The sequence below is a fragment of the Somniosus microcephalus genome, unplaced genomic scaffold, assembly GCF_052327205.1.
Source record: "Somniosus microcephalus isolate GS21.2 unplaced genomic scaffold, FLI_Smic_1.0 unresolved_chr1, whole genome shotgun sequence".
Lineage (NCBI taxonomy): Eukaryota > Metazoa > Chordata > Chondrichthyes > Squaliformes > Somniosidae > Somniosus > Somniosus microcephalus.
Genome location: NW_028225179.1, coordinates 61,950,085 through 61,957,149, shown reverse-complemented (window position 1 = coordinate 61,957,149; position 7,065 = coordinate 61,950,085). Strand labels below are relative to the sequence as shown.

Sequence of the window (7,065 nt, the reverse complement as noted above, 5' to 3'; positions counted from 1 at the left end):
TCCAAGCCCTCTTATTACTGTCGATGACTTGCCCGGAATGTGCTTGGAGAAGTGTTAGAATCGCAGTACAGCCCTTCCCACTGTCGCTTCCTCTAAATCTCTGGCCATGATTTTCACCAGTGCAAGGTTCATCAACCTGAGCTACTGTTTAATTTGTTCTCGGCATTAACTGTGCTGATCCTTTAACTTGTCCCACTACAAGGCATCTCCAAATTTGTCGATTGCACCTCGAGGGCACTTTCATACGTAAGCCTGCAACATCTGCCAGAGAGAGATTCAATTTCAGCGGTTCTAAAACAATGAGTCGATCGATATCAAACTCGACATCCTCACCTACACGCTGCAGATGCAAATCTCTGCGTTCCTCTGCTTCAGTGATTTCTTGTTTCGCAGCGATGAGCAGTTCATGCTCTCTGAGGCTGCAATCGCTGCTTTCCACCGGCAGCGGGCGCTTGGTGATAGCGGGACTGGACAGACGACCTGAACTTCACTGTTGTCGTGGCCACACTCACTCCGGGAGCTGGGGACCAGGACACCAACTCATGGGTTTGTTGCCACATCTGAAATGCAGCTCCGAACTGTTGCTATTAACAGAGGCAGCGCTGTAGGATTCTGTAATGATCTCTCACACAGTCGGTATCTCTGTAGAGTTTGAGTGTGTACAGAACTGTACACGTGGCTGTTAATGTATTTTATTAATCTCTACCTGCAAAACATGATTGAACCAGGGACCTGTTGTACTTTAGACGGAAGTGATAACCGCTACACTTCGGAAACTGCTGCTCATTAAATAATTCGAGAAACACCTCAGAACAGCAATTGTAATCTACAAATACTCTTACCCTGCGATACGGATTCCATTCCACGTCGAGGACTTAACTTTAAGAAAATTGTTTATTCTATTACATACATCTCATTAGACTGTGTGATAAGTTTGTTGTAATCGTCATTAATCAACCGGTAACTCACATGGTTAACGAATCATGGGCAAAATTTTAAAAAGTTTCTTTGTTTTGCATGTGATGAATTTTCATCGGTTCTCATTTTGCAGACTGTATTTTAGGAGTTGGGTAAAAATGTTCAGTGCATATGACACCGGGATCTGGTGCAGCCTTTGGTAAATTCACCAGCTCGCGAACACATGAGAGTAACTCCTGCTTCACTCTTTCATATAAACCCAGCCAATGCGCCTCAATTAAACAACATTGCACCCACGCACGATTAGACAACCTGAAATGTGCAAGTAAATGTGCACGGATAACAAACACAAATCAAGCGCAGCTCTAGTGGCGCAATCGGTTAGCGCGCGGTACTTATATAGCAGTACAGGCTCGGAGAAATGCCGAGGTTGTGAGTTCGAGCCTCACCTAGAGCAGCCAATGCTTTTGCTGTGCGCTATTTCGACCGGAGCAGAAAGTACAATTGTTTTTTACGCTAACTATACACTTATTAGCTGTTCCACCTGGGCTCTTATGTTCCTCAGGCCCACCGTGTTCCAATAACGGATGGAAGTTTTAAAGGAGCCCTTCAGTGTTACTTATTGACAGGAGGGAAGGTGGGGCCAGTTTTAACTGTTAAACCAGCAACTATCAGGCAAAGAATAATGTGCAGGAAATTAATTCGATTTCAAAGCAGTGACTAAGTCTTTGGCACAAGCGAGAAGATGTGAAAACTCACGAGTTTTCTGTATAGGTTTCCGACATCACGTTGAACACAAACAACGATTCACCTGAACATGATGTTGAGAATTACAAGGACGCAAGTTACGTACAGACAATCGCCCAAACACCATATCCACAATTAGGCTATCGCCGACCCTCTTGTTATGGGGAGAATAGTGAGCAGATTCAGGAAAACTGTTCATATAAAGAAGTGGATTTAGGAAAAGATAAACATATTTCAAATTAATGAACACGACCTCTGCGAATTGGGTTCGCACTAGAGCAGAGAAACCTAATGTAACTTCGGACAAAAATCGTCAGCTCCTTGGTCTTGGGGCATGATTCTCGCGCAGGACATTTCACAAATTAAAATGCGAGAGCTTCTGGGCTCAAATCCCAGACGAACCCCACGGCATTTAGATATAACTCACCAACTCGGGCATCACAACTGGAATCGCTTTTCTTTAAAATAGACTAACGCACTAAATGATCCGGGATTGTGAGCACACCCGGTTTAAACAGACACAGAGTGATCCTTGACTGACCACGACCCCGCCCATTATAGACAGGGCTGATTATCATTGCTTATGAAATCGATGGAAACATAACTGGGGCGGTTTTTATAAAGGGCGGCCGATTACGATACGCAATTTTTCTAGGGCGCCAAGTTGAAGTTTGACTCCATATAATTTTTCCCTTTATCTCCGTCATTTCATTCCAGCCGAATGAACAGAGACCTGAGCACATTATCCAGGCTGACACTCCAGTGCAGTACTGAGGGAGAGCTGCGCTGTCGGTGGTGCCGTCTTTCCAGTAAGACCTTCAACCGAGGCCTCAAATCCCATGAGAGTATGCCAAAAAGAATGAGGATTTCTCCCCATTGTCCTGCCCATTATTTATCTCTCAACTAAAGACACTAAAACAGTAAATCTCCTCATTAAGTTTGATAAATATTTTTGAAATTACATTTCCTCCTAAAAGATAAAGTTGTTTTTCTGCTCCCTAATCATTTGGCTTTGTTCCCGCTAGTCTTTCATTTGGTGGCAATCGCAGAGGAAGGAAGACAGGTAGGGATGATTCTCCATCTCTGATTCCCGTCCTGCCTTCATTCAAGAACTCCAGTGGTCTGTTTTAATTTCAACAAGATATGAAGAGTGCACAGACCTGAATCACCAGTGTGATTTTGACGAGATTGCGATTACAAAGCCTATTTTACGCAAAATTCAGTGAAATGCTCGGAAGGTTTATCAGCATCAATCGTGTAATGGAATAACGACGAGGACGGGGTTCGAACCCAAGTGTGCAGATCACAATGGATTAAACTGCGCTCAACCATTCCAAGGGATATGGGGAGAAGGCAGTGACAGGGTACTGAATTTGGATGATCAGCCATGATCTCATTAAATGGCAGAACAGGCTCGAGCGGCCGAATGGCCAACTCCTGCTCCTATCTTCTATGTTTCTGTTTCATGCTATTTGCATCTAAGCAGAAATACTCTGAAAGAAAGTCCCCTTCACCGCTTGTCCTGCCCGTGCACAAAGACCTACAATGTTGAAAATGTACAATCAGCCCATGTAAGTAAATGGCCTTCCGTTATCTTCAGGTGAGGGGCTGTCAGAAATGGTCGGTTTGAAGGCAGATTCAGAAAAGGTTTCGCCCAGTTATTTAAACGACCGCGGCAGGACTCGAATCTGCAATCATCTGCTAACTGAACGATAGCGCACCGAAGTCAAACTCCTTATCCATTTGACCACATGACCACTGCTGCCCAGATCTTCTTGTGATAGGGAGAATTGTGAGCAGTTTCAGGGAAACGGCTCATATAAAGCAGTGGATTTAGGAAAATATAAACATATTTCATTAAAATGAACAGGTCCTCTGCGAACTGGGTTCGCAACAGCGCAGGAAAACCGATCGCAAGTTCGAGCCCAAAATCGGCGGTTCGTTGGTCGAGAGGTCTGATTCTCTCTCAGAGAATTTCGCTGCTTAAATAAATACGAGAAATCCCGGGTTCAAGTCCCGGCCTGAACCCCGCCAACCTTAACAACGGGGTCATCACAGCTAATTTCGCACTCCTGTTAAAAAGACTTATACAGTTGATGATCCGTGACTTTGCACTCACCCGATTTAATCATAGGGTCATAATCGCACAGACGGAGGTAATTCGAGCCAGTGTCGGTTCTCTGTAGTGCAATCAAGTCAGTGCCATTCTCTCGCACTATCGCCGTATTTCTGCAAGTTTATTTCCCTCAAATGCCGATCCAGTCTCCCCTTGAAAACATTCAGTGTCTCTGATTCCACCACTTCCAACGGCAGGGAATTGCAGGTCATCACCAGTGCGTAATTTTGTTTCTTCACACCCTCCTGTATCTTTTGCCTATAATCTTAAATCCCCTAGTCCTTGTACCATCAACTAGTGGGAAAAGCCGTTCCCTGTCTCGCCTATCGAAACCCGTCATTATCTTGTACACTTCTATCAAATCACTCCTCAACCTCCTTTACTCTAATGAAAACAAATCCAGCTTCTCCCACCTGTCCTTGTAGCTAAGATCCCCCTTCCCCGGAACCATTCTGGTAAATCACCTCTGCACCAGCTCAAGGACCTTCACATCCTTCCTAAAGTGTGGTGACCAGATGAGACACAATACTCTAGTTGTGGCCTAGCCAGCAGTCTATAAAGTCTCAGCATAACTTCTCTACTTTTGTACTCAATACCTCTATATATGAAGCCCAAGATCACAAATGCTTTGTTAACCATTCTCTCAATATGTCCTGCCACATCTAGGGACCTATGTACATTAACTCTCAGGTCTCTCTGTCCCTGCACACTATTAAAAACTGTGCCTTTAAGTGTACATTGCCTCTCCCTGTTCGTTCTGCCAAAATGCATCACCTCACACTGCTCTGTATTAAATCCCATCTGCAACTTGTCTGCCGGTTCTGCTTGCCTTTTTATGTCCTGTTGTAGTCGATTGGCATCATTGTCACTGTTTGCCACACCCCCAGGTTTGGTGTCATCGGCGAATTTAGAAACTCTACTCCGTATTCCAATATACAGGTCATTTATATATATCAAAAAGGCAGTGGCCCCAGCACTGACCCTTGGGGAAAACCACTGTCTACCATCCTCCAATCTGAAGTGCAGCCATTTACCACAACTCGCTGTTTTCTGTCTTTAAGCCAATTCATTATCCAAGCTGCCACTGACTCACTTATTCCATGAGCCTCAATTTTGTTAACTAACCTTTTATGTGGTACTTTGTCAAACGCCTTCCGAAAATCCATGTAGCCAACATCCATTGCATTCACTTCATCAATCCTCTCTGTTACGTCATCAAAAAATTCAATAAGATTAGCCAAGCACGTTCTGCATTCCACACATCCGTGTTGGCGCTACTTAATTAGCTTAAACTTCTCCAAGTGCCCGTTAATTTTTCCTTGATTATTGTTTCTAAAACTTTACCCACCACTGATGTTAAACTGACTGGCCTGTAGTTATTGGATCATCCTTACATCCTTTCTTGAAAAAAGGTGTCACATTTGCCACTTTCAAATCCTCAGGCACCATCCCCGCAGCTAGGGAAGATAGGAAAATTATGGCAAGCCTTCTTTGTCTCTAATAGGCCGCACCCCGCCTCTTACTACCCGCTTACTGTTTACATGCCAGTAGTAGATTTTTGGGTTCCATTTTATGTTTCACGCCATTCTACTCTCATAGTCTCTTTGCCAATCTTATTTGTATCTTCACATCCCCTCTCAACTTATTATATTTGGTCTGATTCTGCCTTGAAGAATTCGCCTGATATGCATCATACAACCTCCTTTCTTGTTTAAACAGAAAGTAGGTTATATGATGCATTTCAGGTAAACATCCCCTTTAAACAGATAAATAATGATCTAGGAATGACAGCACATCACTTTTAAACAGACACAGAATGATGCGGGACTGATGGCACATCCCTTTTAAACAGACACTGAGTGATCCTGGCCTGACAGCACATCCTGTTTAAACAGACACAGAATGATCCGGGACTGACAGGACATCCCTTTTAAACAGACACAGAATGATCCGGGTCTGACAGTTCATCCCTTTTTAACAGATACAGAATGATCCGGGACTGACAGCACATCCCTTTTAAACAGATACAGAATGATCCGGGACTGACAGGACATCCCTTTTAAACAGAGACAGAATGATCAATGACTGACAGGACATCCCTTTTAAACAGAGACAGAATGATCCGGGACTGACAGCACATCCCTTTTAAGCAGTTATACAATGATGCGGTTTATTATTGGGCCCCAAATTGAAGTTTAATTCCACTGTTATTTTTTTGTCTTCACCATTTCACTTGAGCCGAATGAACTGAGTTTATGTGTCAGCCGTGGCTCAGCGGCAGCAAACTCAAGCCCCACTCCAGAGACTTGAGCACATAATCCAGGCTGACACTCCAGTGCAGTACTGAGGTTGTGCTGCACTTTCGACGGTACCGTCTTTCTGAAAAGACGTAACACCGAGGCCTCAGATACCATGGCACTATTTCGAAAAGAACGAGGATTTCTCCCCAGTGCACTGCCCATTATTTATCTCTCAACGAAAGACAAAAAAACAGATAATCTGGTCATTAATGTTGATAAAATCTTTTAAAATTACATTTGTTCCTAAAAGTTAAAATTATGTTTCTGCTTTCTAATCATTTGTTTTCCCGCTAGTCCTTCATTGGGTTTGAATCTCAGAGGAAAGAATAGAGAGGAAATGGTGCATCTGTGATTCGCGATCTCTGTTCTACGTTTATGCAATGAGTCCGTGTTTATTTCAGTATTCGCATGAACAGCGCAGAGGCACAGACTGAAAAGCTCAGTGTGGCCAGCAATGATAAGGATGGGATTCAACCCCACGAGTCCAGAGCACAATGGATTAGTAGAATGACCATGGGTTTTAATGGTCGGTTTTAAGCTGGATTCCGAGCAGAGAAGAACAATTCTGCCCAGTGAGTTAACAGACATCTTACCACTCCGCTGCTCTCCCCCATAGTCCGAAAAGATTTTCCATTCTGCCTATATATTAATAATTTAAGCTTTGCCATGAGCTAAGTGTAGCAAGCTTGAGAGGAAAATGTGACTTTGGACGGAAGGATCTGTAGGGTTTTAGTTGTAACTCTCTTCACTCTTAAGGGTAATCAGAGCTCAGATCAACAAAAGCTTTAAACTTTTCAAACAAATCGTTTTATTAACCTAATAATACAAGTTTTACAGAGAGAGATTTGTATAACCTTTAACTCAGTGGTGCAACTCAAAACTCAGAATGATCAATTCTTCTGCTTCGGGAGTTGGAGTGATGAATTATGTGTTGGTGTCTCCTTGGTGTTTTTCTGGTCAGTCTTCCAGATCTCCACTCCATTT

At 43.4% G+C, this 7,065-nt stretch overlaps 1 non-coding gene across 1 annotated transcript; it reads left to right on the top strand.

Moving 5' to 3' along the window:
* Positions 1–1,280: 1,280 nt before the first annotated feature.
* trnai-uau (transfer RNA isoleucine (anticodon UAU)) lies at positions 1,281–1,375 on the top strand. Its single transcript has 2 exons — positions 1,281–1,318; positions 1,340–1,375. It is a non-coding gene; the product is annotated as a tRNA-Ile (tRNA).
* Positions 1,376–7,065: the final 5,690 nt, after the last annotated feature.